The following is an 18,821-nucleotide window of genomic DNA, read 5'->3' as shown; positions in this document are numbered from 1 at the left end:
ATCCTTTCCTTCTCTTTTTCTCCCCCACTTCTCTTTCTTTCCTTTTTTTTCTATAAGAACATAATAATTGCAACTATAATAACAATAATGATGATAAAAGTTAACATTTACAGCTATTTCTATCCTATCCCTTTAATGATTATCCTAGAAATTTTAACATGCATTAACATGTTAAATAATTTTACTCTCCTTCAGAACCATATGAGTCTTCAAATGTTTCAAGCCAATCATCACCCTCCCTAAGCAATATGCTATCCTCTCTTGATATGCAGCCTCACCAATTAGACATTAATTTTGCCATTGTACATAGTCAATATTTATGCTTTCCATTTTCATACATCACAAATCTTCCTTCTGATATGATACACCTTCATTAGAAGTTCTTTTGTGAAGATGTGTTGATAGTAAACCATTTTGGGCTTGTGTCTGAATATATCTTTATTTTGCCTTTACTTTTGAATGATTGTATCACTGAATACAGTTGACCCTTGAAAAACACAGGAGTTAGGGGTGCTGACAGTTGCAAATCTGGGTATAACTTTTGACTCTCCCAAAACTTTACTAATAGTCTACTGTTGACCAGAAGCCTTACTGATAACATAGCTGATTAACACATATTACGTATGTTATATGCATTATACACTGTATTCTTACAATAAAGGAAGCTAGAGAGAAGAAAACATTGTAAAGAAAACCATAAGGAAGAGAAAATAAATTTATAGTATTGGACTGTAAAAAATCTATATGTAAGTGGACACGTGCAGTTCAAACTCATGTTTTCTGAGGATTAACTGTATAGAATTCTAGGTTGAAAGTTATTTTCTTACAGTACTCTGAAAATGTATTTTCAGTTCTTTTGGGTTCCACTGTTGTTTCTGAGAAGTCAGCTATCAGTCACTGTAGATGTCCTCCTCTCTCTCTCTCTTTTTTTTTCCTTTCTGGCTGCTTCTTTTCTCTTCTCTGTGTTTTCATTGTTTTTAATTTGTCACTCATGTGTATTTCTTTTTACTTATGGTGTTTGTTACTTTGGGGAACTTCCTTGGTTTAAGGTTTGGTGTTCTTAATCCCTTCTTGAAAACATTCAGTCATTATGTCTTTTAATATTGTGTGTCCCCATGGTTATTTCTTTTTAGAACTCAGATTATATGTAAGTTGGATCTGTTAACTCTTCTTTCCCTGTTTCTGAATCTCTTTGCCATATTTCCCTTTGCCTTGTCTCTGTCCCACATTATGTGTAATTTCTTCAGCTTTAACTTCCAAATCACTAATTGTTTCTTTAACTGTGTTTAATATAATGTTAAATCAATCTATCCAGATCCTACTTTCAGTTATTATAATTTTCATTGCTGTAGATTCTTTTCAGAATTCTTTTTTCTAATTCTATTCCTTTATATGGATTTATACATATTTATTTTTTATTATATATCTGGTATCTGATAATTATAATATCAGTTTTTGCAGGTCTGATTCTGTGGTTTGCTATTTTTGTTGAATCTCATTTATGGTTGTGTATTTTCTCTATGTGCAGTAACATTTTGGTGAGTGCATGGAACATACAACCTTAACTACGGGATTTCTTTGAGGTTTGTGTTAAAATAGAAAACCACAAGCCCAGAATGGAGTCAGTTATGCTGGACAAAGTCACCAAGTGGGGCTTAATATCTAATCCAATTGCAGTTTCAACCTCCCCAAGAAATATAGCCTTAACCAGTCAGTCAGGAATTTTCTGGTCAGCAGCAATGAGGTAATCCATTTAATAACACTCCCTGTCCTACCCCCTACGAGAAGGTGACCTTGCTGGAAACAATCCTTTCTTTTCTTTTGCTAATTTGTTCTGCCCCATTTCTGTCTATGAAATCCTTCCATTTGGTACAGCTCCCCAGAGCTCCCCTCTGCTTGTTAGATGGGATAATGTTCAATTCATAAATTCATTAATAAACCAATTATATCTTTAAAATTTTTCTCAGTTGAATTTTTGTTCCTTAACAGTTGTAAAATTTGCTTCCTCAGAGAGGATTTGTTTATTTCTGCTGGAGAGGGACAGTTGCCCTACCAAATATAATACTTATTATTAAGCTATAGTAACTAAGAATATGTGGTGTTGGCACAGGGATAGACAAATAGATCTCAGAAACAGATGTTCACATATATGGCAAGTTCATATATAACAGAGGTAGTATTACACACAATAGGCAAAAGATGATGTATTCAATAAATGATGCATGATAATAAAGAAAAAGAGATCCAAATCGTATAAAATTATATAATTAGAATTTAGGTATAATTAGAATTTCCCTATTTATTATTCATGTTAATCATTTTTTCATGGACTTATTATTTATTAATTTTTTTTAACATTTATTCATTTTTGAAAGACAGAGTATGAGTGGGGGAGGGGCAGAGAGCTAGGCCGACACAGAATTTGAAGCAGGCTCCAGCACAGAGCAGCTGTCAGCACAGAGCCTGATGTGGGGTTCAAACCCATGGACCATGAGATCATGACCTGAGCTGAAGTCAGATGCTTAACCAACCGTGCCACGCAGGTGCCCCATTTTTTCATGCACTTATTGAGCATTCTTGTGTTGTTTGTGTTTGTGTACTGATTGATCAAGGGAGTTCTCTGTATATTCTGGAGAGTTCCTTGTATATTCTGGATATAAGTCTTATGTCAGATATGTGTACTGTAAATACTGTCTTCCCTGTTTGTGTCTTGTCTTTTTTTTTTTTTTTTCCCTGTGGCTTGTCTTTTAATTTTCTTAAAAGGGTCTTTGAAAGAGCAGAAGTTTTTTTATTTTGATAAACTCCAATTTATCATTATTTCATTTAGGGTTTATCCTTTTTTTTTTTTTGAACTAAGAAATCTTTGACTATCTGAAGGCCATGAAGATGTTTGCCTATATTTCCTTCTAAAAAGTTTTTTCTTATTATCTTTTTAATATCTGAAGGATGTGCAGTGATGTCTCTTCCTATTATTGATGTTAGTAATTTGTGATTTCTCTGTTTTTTTAATCTTAATAATTCTGACTAAAGGTTTATCAATTTTATTGATTAAATAAATTGCTTTTGATCTTACTGATTTTTTAAATCATTTTTATTATTTTCTATAACATTTCAATTTACTCTTCTTTATCTAGATTTTTACATTGGAAGGTTAAATAATTAATTTTAATCCTTTTCTTTCTTTCTTTCCAGAGCATGCACACAAGTTGGGGAGGGGCAGAGAGAGAGGGAGAGAGAGAATCCCAAACAGGCTCCCCACTGTCAGCACAAAGCTCAACTCGGGCTAGATCTCATGAACCAAGAGATCCAGAATCAGACGCTTAACCAACTGAGCCACCCAGGCGCCCCTCCTTTCATCTTTTTAAATATAAGCTTTTAAAGCTATGAATTTCCCTTTAAGAGTGATTTACACACTAAACAGCTAAGTGTTTTAGCTATGTCTCTCTAATTTTAACATGTTGCATTTTCATTGTTATTCAGTTCTAAATGTTTTCTAAATTCTCTTGTGATGTCTTTTCTGACCCATGGGTTCTTTAGAAATGCTTATTTAATTTCCAAATATCCAGATACTTTTTTTTTTATCATTTCTGATTTAATTCTTATTATAGACAGAGACCATGATTTTTTATTTATATATTTTTTAATTTATTGAGATTTATTTTATGTCCCAGAAAATGGCTTATTTTAGTGAATGTTCCAGGAACACTAGAAAAGAATGTATATTTTGCTGTTAGGTGAAGTATTCTATTGATCTTGATTAGGCCAAGTTGGTTGACAAATTTGCTCAGGACTTTGATATCTTTGTTAATTTTTTATATAGTTTCTGTGTCAATTACTGAGAGATAAAAATTGAAATCTCCAACCATATTTATGGATTTTCTTATTTCACTTTTAGTTTGGTCAACTTTCGCTTCATATATTTGGAGGTCTATTTTTGGGTGCATTTGAGCTGATATATCTGCATGGTAAATTGACTCCATCATCATAAAATGCTCCCCATTATCCCTGGTAATATTTTTGTTCCAAAGTCTACTTCAGCTTTTTTATTAGTTTTTGCACGGCATAACTTTTCCATCATTTTATTATTTTTATAACAGCTTTATTGAGATATAATTTGCATAACATACAATTAGCTCTTTTTAAAGTGTGCAATTCAATAGTTGTTAGCATATTCATAGCTGTGCAACCATCACCACAACCAATTTAGAACATTTTCATCACCTTAAAAAGAAACGATAGGGGCGCCTGGGTGGCTCAGTCGATTGAGCGTCCGACTTCGGCTCAGGTCATGATCTCACAGTCCGTGAGTTCAAGCCCTGCATCGGGCTCTGTGCTGACAGTGCAGAGCCTGGAGCCTGTTTCAGATTCTGTGTCTCCCTCTCTCTCTCTGACCCTCCCCCATTCATGCTCTGTCTCTCTCTGTCTCAAAAATAAATAAACGTTAAAAAAAAAAAAAGAAACTATACATCCTTTAGCAGTCATCCCATTTTCCCTATTCACCCAGACCTTGGAACCACTAATCTACTTTTGTCTCTATAGACTTTCCTCTTCTGAACATTTCATAGAAATGGAATAATACAGGGGCACCTGGGTGGCTCAATCAGTTAAGCTCTGACTCTTGATTTCAGCTCAGGTCACGATCTCATAGTTCATGAGATCGAGCCCCATGTCAGGCTCTGTGCTGATGGTGTGGGGCCTGCTTGGGGTTTCTCTGTCTCCTTCTCTCTCTGTTGCTCCCCCACTTGTTCTCTGTATCTTTCTCAAAATAAATAAAAGTAAACTTAAAAAAAGAAATGGGATAATACAATATGTAGCCTTTTGTGTCTGCCTCCTTTAGCATAATATTTTCAAGGTTCGTTCATATTGCAGATTATATCAGTATTTTTTTCCATCTAATAATTAAATAATATTCTACTATATGGATTTACCACATTTTATTTATCCATTCATTTGTTCATGGATATTTGAGTTGTTTTGGCTATTGTGAATAATATTATGAATACTTATGTACAAGTTTTTATGTGGATATACATTTTTATTTCTCTTGGATATATACATAGGAATAGAATTGCTGAGTCACAATAATTCCATGTTTAACATTTTGAGGAATTTCCAGATTGTTTTCCAAAGTGGATGCACCATTTTACATTTCCACCAGCAGTGTATAAAGGTTCTAATTTCTCCATACTTTTGTCAACTTTCTATTGTCTTTTTTATTCTAGCTATGCTAATGGGTGTGAAGTGGTATCTCACTGTGGTTTTGATTTGCACTTCACTGATGGCTAATGATGTTGAGCATCTTTTCATGTGCTTATTGACCATTTGTATATCTTCTTTGGAGAAATGTCTATTCAGATCCTTTCCCATTTTAAAAATAGGTAATCTTTTTTTATTGAGCTGTGGTGCTTTATATAGCCTAAACACAAGTCCCTTATAAGAGTCCTGATTTAAAAATATTTGTCTCATGCTGAGGATTGTCTTTTCACATTTTGGATGGTGTCTTTTGAAGCAAAAAGATTTAATTTTGCTAATATCCAATTGATCTATTTTTTTGTTGTTTGTGTTAAATCTTCCATCATATTCCTTTAAGGTATCTGTGTCTTTACATGTAAAATGGGTTTCTTATAGATAGTGTATGGTTGGATCTTGCTTTTTTATTAATCTGAGAATTTGTCTTTTAATTGAAATATGTGGGTCATTTATATTTAATGTAATGTTCAATATATTTGGATTTAAACCTATTATTTTGTTCTTTTTTTCTACTCATTCTATCTGCTATCTATCTATCTATCTTCTCTCTGCTTTTTTTTTTTTTTTTGGTTTAGTTCATTATGCTGTAGCATTCATTTTATCTCTATTTTATCAATTTTAGCCTGTCAATTTTATGTTTATTTACTATTTTATTACCTATACTTAAAAGAAAAACTGGTTGCTCTAGGGTTTATAACATACATATTTAATTTATCCAAACTACCTTCAATAATATTATATCAATTGACATATAAGACATTTGCATTATGTTTCCACTTCCTCCTCTTTTCTTTTATGCCATTAATGTCATTTGCTTTATTCATACATCTGTTATAAAGCAAAGAAAACATTATTATTATTATTACTGTAAAAGGTTAATTATATTTTAAAGAAATTTTAAAATGAGAAAATAATCTTTTATATTTATCTACATATTTATTATTGCTGATTACTCTTAATTCTTTTAAATAAATCCATGTTTTCATCTTGTGTCACTGTCTCCTATTTGAGCAACTTTTTTTCTAACTTTCTTGTAATGTAGTCCTCTTGATGATGAATTGTCACAGCTGTTGTCTTAAAAAAAATGGCCATATTTTGAAGAATATTTTAGTTACATATGGATTTCTAGGTTGACAATATTTTTCCTCCTTCAGTATTTTATTTTTCATTATTTATTTATTTATTTAAATAATTTTTTAATGTGTATTTTTCAGAGAGAGACAAAGACAAAGTATTAGTGGGGGAAGTCAGAGAGAGAGGGAGACACAGAATCTGAAGCAGGCTTCAAGCTCTGAGCTGTCAGCACAGAGCCCAGCTCAGGGCTCGAACTCACGCAAGCTTCCATGCTCAGTGTGGAGCCTGATGCGGGGCTCCATCCCATGACCCTGGGATCATGACCTGAGCTGAAATCGAGTTGGACACTCAACCAACTGAGCCACTCCGGGCACTTCCTCTTTTAGTATTTTAAAGACTTTGGTTCATTTTTCTTTCTGGTTTACATAGTTTCTGACCACAGGTATGAATAATTCTTAACTTTGTTTCTCTGTATAGACTATCATTTTTCTTTGGCAGCTGCTAAAATATTTTTCTTTATCACTGGTTTTCAGAACTTTATAATGTGCTCTATGTTACTCCAAATGTGGGTATTACTATGTGTGTGTGAAATCTTATGTGAGGTGCTTTGAACTTCTTGGATTTGTGGGTTTATAGTCTTCATCAAATTTGGAACTGTTTCGGCCATTGATTCTTCCAACATATTTGCTTTCCCTTCCTTTCTCTCTCCTTATTCTGGGATTCAGGTTACATGTATCTTGGAATTCCCGATACTGTCTCAGAGGTCACTGAACTTTTGTTCATTTTTTAAAGTTATTGTTCTCTCTGCTTCATTTTGGATAGATGCTATTGCTATATCTTTTCAAAGTCATTAGTCTTTTCTTCTGCAGTGTGAAATTTGTTGTTCATCCTATCCAGTGGATTTTTTCATTTCACATACTTAATTTTTCTACTCCTGAAGTTCATTCTAACTTATTTTTTATATCTTCCATCTCTTTTCTCACATGTTCATGTCTTTATATACTTGAACACAATATTAATAATGGTCATCTATCATCTGTTACTTCTAGCATTTCTGTAATTTCTGGATCTGTTTCTATTGTCCTTTTTCCTGGTTAGAGATCACATTTTCCTCCTTCTTATAACTAGCAAAAGAAAAACTTATTGGGTCTGTGAATTGTACATTGCACATTGCACAATTGTACATTGTCAATCTTATATTCTTGAGTGTCTGGATTTTGTTGTTCTTTTAAAGGGGGTTGGGTTTTGTATTCATAGACACTTACATCACTCTCAAATCAAAGTAATCTTCCTGAGGACTATTTTTAAGCTTTTCTAAGTAGTGCTAAAATAGTTTTCACTCCAGGAATTGTGTCCTACTTCTAAAGTGTGACCTCTCAAGAATCCCTACTAAATGTCCCAGGTGATCTCCAAAGATTCTCCACCATGGATGATCAAGTTTGAAAACCTTCATCTCTATGCAAGCTGACCCTCCCTTCCCAGTATTCTTTGAACAGTGTGCAATTTCACTCTTTTCATGTGTAGCCAGTACTTAACAAAGATTCAAAGGAATCTTTTATTTTTTTAAGATTTTTAAAATTTATTTTTTTTTAATTTACATCCAAGTTCTTAGCATATAGTAAGATTTTGTTTTTAAGTAATCTCCACACCCAATGGGGGGCCTGAACTCAAAACCCCAAGTTCAAGAGTCATATGCTCTACTGACTGAGCCAGCCAGGTGCCCCTCAAAGGAATCTTTATGCAGATTTCTGGAGTGCTTTTTTCTAAAGCTTCCTCATTCCTGAATATGTTTATAAAATTCAATAGATGACCATTAATTCTTAAAAGTACCCTATAACAAACAATGCATCTGATTATCATACAAACAATAACATGCATTACTATGTTATTCACTTTGAAAATTTACATATACTTAAGTCAATAAAGTAGGTGAAGAAATGAAGTATTATTTCTTTGGTATTTACTAAGTGACAAGTAATTTTATTATTATCCAAATGATAAGATACATTACCAGTTTCAGCCTTGCCATATTGCTTCATGTTGTTCAGTAACAATTTCTAGGTGGTAGCAGCAGCTGTCAGAAATTCTGTACTCCAAATTCTTGCTCTCCTTAAGAGCAAATATAGGTCCAGGCCATTTCAGGTAGCAAAATATGCCCATCTCAGTTTGGATTCCCCAAAATCAGAATCTGAGAAAAGAAATTTCAGCACAAGTAATTTATTTGGGAAGTGATTCTATGAAGAACATTATGGGAATAGGAAAATTAAACACAAAAGGGGTAAAGCCAATAAACTGTGAGTTAATGAATTGTGGGTGACTGGGGCTTAACACTTCTGGGGATGTTATAAGAAAATGGATGTAATACATCTGAGAACTGTCCCTGTGAGTGAATGAAAAGCTGAATTCTTCATCACCTACTCCCATCCTCATTGGTTGAAGGCAGCTCCTAGAGTGTTGGCTCTCAGCATTTTTGGTCTGCTCCAGTCTTTAGAGCATAAGAGAATATGGTTAAGCTTACTCTTGAAACTAGACAATGCTCTCAGGAGGAGAGTCACAGGAATCCACCAAAGTGGGTGGGAACCACTGGCAGGTGACCTTCAGAATAGATGAAGGGGATATGGGTGGGGCATCACCAGGGTTCCCCCTTTCTTTTGAAACAGGAACTCATTCAAATCTTCTTTTCTGTTTATCCTAATCAAGCACAACCACATTAAACACCAAAAAAACATGAAGGGTAAGATAAGTCACTGATGGACACTTGACCCTGTACTATGTTGTGGAGTAAGGACAGAAACAAAACAGTGACACCACAATTGCTGAATGGGCAAAGGTTATAAAAAATATTCTGTAAGCAAACCAAACTTTTGGCCTTTTCAGCAGATTCCTTCCTTTAACCTTCTGTTCATCTGGCATGAGGTTTGTGGTGCAGCTGGGTCTCCATGGCAGTCAGACTCATGGCTATTGTATTTATATTAGCAGTGGGTATGTGTGGTGTGTTTTTTAAAGGAAACGACATAGCCCTTAAGTCTGTTCCCAGAGGATAGTTGTGGCCATTATTCTCCCAGTTCTTCATGCTTTGCCCCAAGGTTTGTGAAGGGGAAAGACTTCCTATAGCAAACAGGTGGCACAAAGTCTAGTCAAGCCAATGGCCATTATGATCAACTTATTTTAAGGCCTGAAAGAGCCCTGTCCAAACTAAAGCAATATAGTCATTCTTTTATCATTAATTTTAATTTTTAAATGAATTCTTAAAGAAATAGTTATCAGGATAAATCCATAAGAGGACAGAGTCAGGGACCTCATGAAGAATAATTTAATGGATACATTCACCATCACCATATCTAAGTCTTGAAGTTCTTTGATAGGATAGATACCTTTGTTTCTCCAATGAGAGTTAAGTCTTAATTGTCAGTAGGCCTGCAATAGGTAACAATCTGATTTAATTAATTAATTAATTCACTCAATAGTGTCAAGCATTGTTTGAGGTGCTGGGGGTTGTGAACAAAAAAACCAAAATCTCTGAGTTCATGTGGGCTCATAATTAATTGGGAAAGACCAATAATAAATAACTAAACATATAATAATCAAGTATCATAATTGCTAAGGCTTAAATCAAGATATAGAGTATCAGGAATACAGAAATGCTATCTTGTTATTTGTAGTAGATGGCTTCTCTAATAAAGTGAGTTTTGAGCACAGCAAAAATTAAATAAAGTAAGAATGATGCCAGTCATGCACATATTTGGAGAAAAGTGTTCCAGACTGAAAAATAGCACATGCAAAGACCCTGAGGTAGGCATACGACTCAATTCAAGAACAACAAAGATACCAAAAACAAATGGCCTAAAGGAAGTTATAAGTAAGAGAGAGAGGTCAGAGAGATATTTGGGTGGGGTTAAAACACTTGCAAAGCACATAGAGCCTATGAACCAGTGAAGGAATTTGGTCATTTCCCCGAGTGACATATGAAGCTATTGGAGGATTTTTAACTTATACTTTTAAAAGAGCCCTCTAGCTACTGCAGTGGGACAGAGTTGGAAAACCTGAGCAATTAGGATACTATTAGGACAATCCAGGCAAGATAATAGAGACTTGGACCAGACTAGTGCAATAGTTATGGAGATGGCAAGAAGGCATTGAATTGTAGGCGTAGTTGATAGTAGAGCCACAGAATTTGTTCAAATGAATATGGGATAAAGAGAGGAATCAGGATGATTTCAAGATTCTTGACTTAAGCAACTGGAAGGGTCGAGTTGCCATTTATGGGTGTAGGGAAGACTGGGCAAAGCAGGTTTGATAGGGAGAAATCACACCTTTGGTCTCGGTTAGTGTTTGAGATGTCACTTAGAAATCCAAGTGGGGATGTCAAGTAGATATATGTGTCAAGTAGAATATATGTGTCTGGGCTTCTGGGACGAAGTCATGACTGAACATATAAATTCAGTAATCACATTTAAAGCCATGTGACTAGAAGGTATCACCAAGGGAGTGAGTATAGTTATGGAAGAGAAGAGGTCCAATAACTAAGTCCCAGGCTTAGAGTCAGGGAAAAGAGAAGGAACCAATAAAAGAGACATTGAAGTAGCAACCACTGAGGTAGAAGGAAATTTAAGAGAGAATAGTGTACCAGAAACCAAAAGAAGAAAAGATTTCCAAGGAGGAAGGGAGAGAGAGATCGATTATGTCAATTGCTGCTGATGGGACAAATAAGAGGAAGATGGAGAACTAAACATTGGATTTGACATCAGCATCATTTGGATGGCAGTGACCTTGACAACTATGGGGTAAACGGCTAATATAGGATTTTTTTTCCTGAAAATGGGTTTCTTTATTTAAAAAAAAAGAGTGAACTGAGCACCTGAAATGGAGTGAAGAGGAAGAAGGTAAAGAATGATGAAGGATGTTTGAAGGAAATACAATAAACTTCGATAACTACATGCAAGTTTTCTCACTACCTTTGGCCTCAGTTTTCAGAAGTGCCCAATGAGAGAGTTGGTCTCTATCCTCGGTTTTATCTTCTGAATAATGGGAATGTTTTTTAAGTTTATTTATTTCTTTTAAGAGAAAGAGAGAGAGAGAGAGAGAGAGAGAGAGAGAGAGAGAGAGAGAATGAATGAGTGGGGACAGGGCAGAGAGAAAAGGAGAGAGAGAATCCCAAGCAAGCTTCATGCAGTCAGCGCAGAACTTGACGTGGGATCAGCCCCATCAGCTGTGAGATCATGACCTGAGCCAAATGAGGAGTAAGGCTCTTAACTGATGGGGCCACCTAACCACCCCTAAATAATGGGAATATTGGTTGTACCTATCTTATAGGGGTATGCTTGGGGTTCAATGAGTTAAAACATGTGAATTATTAAATACTTCCTGGACATATTAAGTTCTTAATAAATGTTTGCTATAATCATTGTATTGTCACATCATGTTTAATATTCTTATTTTCCCTTTAGCTTGGACATTTCACGACTCTATGTCATCATTATCATCTTGCTTAGAACCAGCCACCCCCGATGGCTAGTTCTAGTTTTGTACTGATATGTAGGGTGGATTTGCTTCCTGACAAAATATTAGTCATGGCTTCCTTGTTGTCTTCGCAGTAAGAGTCAATTATAGATCAGAATGAAGTAAGTAAAAAAAAAAAATGAGTTGGGATACTTTTCCCTTGGATGAGTGGTCCTTTATTGATAACCACGGATGAGTAGATACAAGAGGCTTTAATCTTAGGGTTTTAATCTTAGGTCCACTTGGCTTGAGATAAAACATTCTCTTGGAAAACTGGTTCCTGGGTGGCTTTGGAAATGGCTGCTCTCCACAGTTTATATTTTTTTGCCTGGTTGTTTTTGTAGTGTTTACACTGTCCTCTCCAGCTAAAATTGCTGGGCTGACTTTGTTTCATCTGGACTTTATATTACACCATAATGATTAATCCACTTTGTCCGTGCCAAAAGCAGCTAGCATTTAAGTACCACTTGTAATTTCCACATCCAATGAAGTAATTCATCCTAGCCTGCAGTTTTTACTTGATAAATGTCCAATCTTTGTCTGCAGTGCACCTGGGACCTTTGCTATAGCATCATGATGGTGAGAGATTTTTAGAGTTCATTTCTTGCTCTCTTTCACCCCCTATCCATTTTTCAAATCTGAGGAAGGGTCTTTATGGACATGGGTCTGGTATTGACCAAATTCACAGAGAAAGGAAGGGCCAAGAGAAGGTGACAATCAGTTGGTGTCTCACTGAATTTGATCTGTCTTCCCTCCCTGAGGCAAGGATGGCAACAGGGAGCTGCCTCTTTGCCATGGCGCCCAGTCAGTGAGGTGAGTGCTGCTGCAGAGGAGAGGGTGGGAACCTTTGGCTTCCCCTGCCCTGGTTCCTCAGGATACTGTCCAGACTCTTTGAGGTGTGTGTGTGTGTGTGTGTGTGTGTGTGTGTGTGCATGTGTGCGTGATGACTTTATTTGTATTTTCCAGATGTGGAAGTGGAGATTCAGAGAGAACTGTGTGAGAAGTCACACAACCAGTACGTAGTAAAGTCAGTAAACTCAGGTCAGGCTAATTCCAAAGTCTATGTTCTTAAACCCTGTTCAATACTGCCTCCTGACCCAATCTTATTTTTTGAAGTATACAAGTAAGTGGCTTTTAGAGAGTTGGTGCAAATCACTGCAATCAATTTTACAATGTTTTCATTACCGAGTAGAAGCTGTGTACCCTTTTTCCATCTCCCTAAACCTACTATTCTGCCAGCCCTAGGCAATCCCTCCCCTACGTTCTGTCTGCAGATTTGCTTATTCTGAACGTTTCATATAAGTGGAATCATTCAATATTGGTCTTCTGAGGCTGGCTTCTTAGAATTAGCATAATTTTTAAATAAAGACAATGTTTTAAGAGCAATTTTAAGTCCAGAGAGTTCCCATATACTCCCAGCCCCCACAAATATATAGCCTCCCCCATTATCTCCCACTAAAGTGATACATATGTTATAACTGATAAACCTACACTGACACAGCATAATCACCCAAAGTCCATAGTTTACATCAGGGTTCACTCTCAGTGTTGTACTTTCTTTGGGTCTGCACAAATGTATAATGACATACATCTATCAGAATAGTATCATACAGAGTATTTTCACTGCCGCGCCTATTCATCCCTCCCTCCCTGCCCCCAAACCCCTGGCAACCACTGATCTTTTCACGTCTCTATAACTTTGCCTTTTTCAGGATGTCATATGGTTTCCATGCAGTATATAGCCTTTTCAGATTGGCTTCTTTCACTTAGTAATATCATTTAAGTTTCCTTCGTGTCTTTTCATGGCTTGATAGGTTGTTTCTTTTTGCCACTGAGTAATATCAATTGTCTAGATGTACCACAGTTTATTTACCCATTCATCTACTGAAGAACATCTTTGCTGCTTCCAAATTTTGGCACTGAATAAAGATGCTGTAGACATCTGTGCACAACATTTTTGTGTGGACATAATTTTTTAACTCCTTTGAATAAATACCGATGAGCAGGATTGCTAGATCATACGGTAAGAGAGTGTTTAGTTTTATAAAAGACTGCCAAACTGACTTCTAAAGTGATTGTACCATTTTGAACTCACAAGCAGTACATGAGAGGTTCGGTTGCTCTGTATCCTCATCAGCATTTGGTATTGTTAGTGTTGTAGATTTTAGCCATTTTCATAGGTATGTCATGGTATCTCGTTGTTTTAATTTTCATTTCCCTAATAATATATGATGTGGAGCATTTTTTTCATATACTTATTTGCTATCTGCATATCTTCTTTGGTGAGGTGTCTGTTAAAGTCTCTGGCCATTTTTTAATCCAGTTGCTAGTTTTCTTATTGTTGAGTTTAAAGAGTTCCTTGCACATTTCAGATAACAATGCTTTATCAGACATGTCTTTTGCAAATATTTTCTCCCAGGCTGTGGTTTGTCTTCTCATTCCCATGATACTGTCTTTCACAGAAGTCAAGTTTTTAATTTTAATGGAGTCCAGCTTACCAATTATTTCTTTCATGGATCATGCCTTGGGTGTCATATCCAAAAAGTCCTTGCCATACCCAAGGTGATCAATGTTTTCCCCTATTATTTTCTAGTTTTTTAGTTTTGTTTTTTGCATTTAGGTCTCTGGTCTATTCTGAGTTAATTTTTGTGAATAGTATAAGGTCTGTGTCTAGATTTTTTTTTTTTTTTTTTTTTTTTGGCCTGTGGATATCCAGGTGGTCCAGCACCATTTATTGGACAGACTACATTTTACTATATTGCTTTTACTCTTTTGCCAAACATCATCTAACTATATCTACTTGCATATATTCATTGACTCTCTATTCTGTTGCATTGATCTATTTGTCTATTCTTTTACCAATACCACACTGTCTTGACTGCTGTAGCTGTATAGTAAATTCTAAAGTTGGCTAGTGTGAGTCTTCTGAGTTTATTCATCTCCTTCAATATTGTGTTTGCTATTCTGAGCTTTTTGCCTCTCTATAAATTTTAGAATCAATTTATCCATTTCCACAAGATAATTTGCTGGGATTTTGATTTCGATTGTATTGAATTTATACATCAAGTTGGGAAGAAGTGACATCTTGACAATACTGAATATCTCTCCATTAGTTCAGTTTAGTTAATTCTTCTCTGATTTCATTCATCAGAGTTTTGTAGTTTTCCTCATAAATATCTTGTCCAGCTTTTGTTAGATTTATACCTAAGTATTTCATTTTGGGGAGTGCTAATAAAAATGGTATTGTTTTTAATTTCAGATTCCACTTGTTAATTGCTAGTATACTGAAAAGTGATTGACTTTTTAATATTAACTGTGTATCCTAAAACCTTATGATAAGCACTTAATTAATTCTAGGGTTTTTTTTTCTTATTGATTCCTTCTGATTTTCTACATGGACAATCATGTCCTCCACAAACAAAGACAGTTTTATTTCTTTCTTTCCAACTTATATCTGTTATTTCTTTTTCTTGTCTTATTACCTTAATTAGGAATCCCATTACAATGTTTAAAAGCAGTGGTGAGAGGGAACTTCCTTGTATCTGATATTGAAGTTTATCACCATTAAGTATGATGTTAACTGTAGGGGTTTCTGTAGATATTCTTTATCAAGTTGAGAAAGTTCCCCTCTATTTCTAGTTTACTGAGCATTTTTGATCACAAATGGGTATTGGATTTTGCCAAATGTTTTTTCTGCATTTATTGATACGATCATGTGATTTTTATTCTTTAGCCTCTTGATATGATTACATTACTTCATTTTTAAATGTTGAACCAGCCTTACATACTTGGGATAAATCCCACTTGTTCTTGGTATATAATTCTTTTTTATACATTGTTTAATTCAATTTTCTAGTATTTTGTTGAGGATTTTTCCATCTATATTCGTGAAGAATATTACAGTTTTCTTTTCTTATAATGTCTTTGATTTTGGAATTAGGGTTATGTTGGCCAAATAGAATGAGGTAGTTAACATTCCTTCTGCTTCTATTCTCTGAAAGAGATGGTAGAGAATTGGTATAATTTCTTCCTTAAATGTTGGGTAGAATTTACCAGTGATCCACCTTGTTAGATAAGTATCCCAAAATATAGAGCAAAAAAGCAGAGAAGTGAATTATGAGAAGAATGAAAAAAATATGGAGAAGTAATAGAAAAGGGCATAAATCTAATCAGTATGATTTTTAAAAGGTCAAGAGTTTATCCCAAAATATAATAGAGGAAAATTTTCCATAGCTGAAGACAAATAAGAATCTTATGAATGTCAGCAACTTGGAGGTACCCAGCACAATTAATATAAAAAATGTTCACACTTAAATACATCTTTGTGAAATGTGTTTAAGCCAAGGTTAAAGACAAAAATATTTCATGGGGCACCTGGGTGGCTCAGTCAGTTAAGCATCCAACTTCAGCACAGGTCATGATCTCGCGGTTCATGGGTTCCAGCCCCGTGTTGGGCTCTGCACTGACAGCTGGGAGCCTAGAGCCTGCTTCGGATTCTGTGTCTCCTTCTGTCTCTGTTCCTCTCCCGCTTGTACTCTTTCTCTCTCTCTCTCAAAAATAAAGATTAAAAAAAATTAAAAAAAAAATTTCATGCTTATGTGGTGGTGAGTGAGCAGGACAAGTTAGCCTTGCTGGAGTGAAAATCAGATTGACATCAAACTTTTCCATTGGGATAAGAGAGAAACACATTCAGAGTTCTAATGGAAATTGATTTTGAACAAATAATTTTATACCCAGTAAAAACTATCAATGAAATGGGAGAGTAAAATGGTAAAAATAATGTCCTTATATGAAATATGATGCTTCGTGAAATAATGATTTTAGAATTTATACAGAAGGATAAAGAAAAGAGAAAGGCAAGCCATACAAATAACAATTGCCCAAGCCCAACTGCTTAATACAAAGTAAAATTGGAAAAAAAAATACAAAAATACATGCAATAAAAAACAACAACAAAAACCCAGCAAAATGATATTGAAAACCAGGTTTCACAAATTAGCAACCCAAACTACATTAGCAAATGAGGAGGCCTTGGAAAGAATAGCTTCAAGAAGAAGTAAATTTCTTCTAAATTGCTGTAAATTTTAAATTATTATTTTAGTAAGAAAGTGAAGGCATATGATAATAATGCATTATAAAAATTCAGTGCCCTGCTTCCTCTATTTCTCCCTTCTCCTCCCAATTTACATCTGTGCATTTCCTCCTTTCTTCCTTCCTTCCGTCTTCCTTCTTTCCTTCCTTTCGGTAGACTCCATGCCCAACATGGGGGCTTGAACTTACAACCCTGAGACTGAGAGTCACATGCTCTACTTACTGGGCCAGCCAGGTGCCCCTGGGCATTTCTTTTTCTATCAGCACAGGTTAAATGAAATAGTTTCATCACTTTTTCTCTGAGTCCGCACATATACATTAAAAGGTAAGCTCTACGAAGGCAGGTTTTTTTTTTTTTTTTCTCTGTTCTGTGCATTGATGTATCTTTAGCACTTAGCACAGTGCTGGTACTGCATATGCAATCAATAAATATTTTTTTTATTTGAATGGAATGAAATTGTATAATCAATTGTATTCATCTAATTACAATATTATAAATTCTGGCTGTTTTTAGACTTAATACATGGCCAGAACACACCAAAATTAATTATATCAGAAATAATAAATTCTATACATTTGACCATGTAAATTAACTATATGATGAACTGACTCTGTGATACTGTGACCAAGAGAGGAGGGAAAGGTAGGGCTGTTAAATCTCTCATTAACTTAGAGGGAAGTATTGACATCCTGCCTAAAATTGATGGATCAAGAAATGGAAGGTTGAATACATTGTACAAAGCTATCGACGCATCTAAAGGAATAATAAAAAAATGAAATATATCTGGCAGTGGTTGTTGAAGGAAAGTGTAAATGAGCCAAGCTCCTCATCTTTCATAAGGGGGCCCATCAGCTATACTTTGAAGCTGATACATCAAAAATAAAGGGATAATAAATTATTGTTGTGGAGGTTCGCCTCAGAAGGATTAAAAATAGGAAACTCTTAAGCTGTTACTTCTGGGGAATGCCATAGAGAAAGACCTTTACTTTTTAAAAAAATTACTCTCTACTACCAACTGAATTTTATTGCCATGTGCCCATACTTTAAAAGTGACATTTTTAATTTAAAAATAGTTTCTAGAAAAAGAGAAGAATTTTTAGGACAGAAAAAAAATGATCCAACTGTTTGCAATTACATACTGTCTACCAGCAAGGACCATCAAACATTTTGCAAACATTATCTGATGGCGAGTGTCAGAATTTACATTTGCCAGATGGAGAAATTCAGACAAAGATGGAGGTGACTTACCCATTTTCAGTGCATCTGTGACCAGCCAGTGATAAAACCCAGGCTTCCGGGATTCTGAGTCCAAAATAGATTTGGATTCATTTCTTCTTGGAAAAACCACCACATATTAGTATGATGATAGTTAAGGAAGAAATCCAAACTAATAGATGGCACACTCTGTGTTTAGGGCTTGGAAAATGCCTGTATTTTTCCATCCGATAATCTGGTGCCAAAATGCACATTTTTGCCTGTCGAGAAAAAGGTCAGAGCTTCTCTGAAGCACCCGATGGGAATATATATCAATTCAAGAAGTTGTGCCTACAAAGATAAAAAATGATAATCACTGTAACAACCACAATACATTTGTAAATCTCACTATATATGTATGAATAAAGATTTCCACCATTTTGTGGCTACTTAGAAAACTATATATGGTGGGGCGCCTGGGTGGCGCAGTCGGTTAAGCGTCTGACTTCAGCCAGGTCACGATCTCGCGGTCCGTGAGTTCGGGCCCCGCGTCGGGCTCTGGGCTGATGGCTCAGAGCCTGGAGCCTGTTTCCGATTCTGTGTCTCCCTCTCTCTCTGCCCCTCCCCCGTTCATGCTCTGTCTCTCTCTGTCCCAAAAATAAATAAACGTTGAAAAAAAAATAAAAAAAAAAGAAAACTATATATGGTTAAT

The 18,821-nt window shown here is 35.3% G+C and overlaps 1 protein-coding gene across 9 annotated transcripts in view; it reads right to left on the bottom strand.

Annotated features, from left to right (window-relative positions):
• Window positions 1–18,821, bottom strand: part of TSEN15 (tRNA splicing endonuclease subunit 15) — a 179,119-nt gene that overhangs the window by 63,563 nt on the left and 96,735 nt on the right. For 6 of the 9 annotated variants that reach the window (XR_006705804.1, XR_006705798.1, XR_006705799.1 and 3 more), the window contains 2 exons: window positions 18,164–18,460; window positions 8,336–8,512 (listed from right to left, as the gene is read on the bottom strand). The gene's annotated coding sequence lies outside the window, so the exon portion shown is untranslated. The remainder of the gene's footprint in view (window positions 1–8,335; window positions 8,513–18,163; window positions 18,461–18,821) is intronic. The other 3 variants (XR_006705806.1, XR_006705803.1, XR_006705805.1) reach the window with 1 other exon arrangement.

This window comes from Leopardus geoffroyi, chromosome C3, assembly GCF_018350155.1.
Source record: "Leopardus geoffroyi isolate Oge1 chromosome C3, O.geoffroyi_Oge1_pat1.0, whole genome shotgun sequence".
Lineage (NCBI taxonomy): Eukaryota > Metazoa > Chordata > Mammalia > Carnivora > Felidae > Leopardus > Leopardus geoffroyi.
Note: the sequence above shows the minus strand (reverse complement) of the source record. Positions and strands in the feature narration are given on the sequence as shown.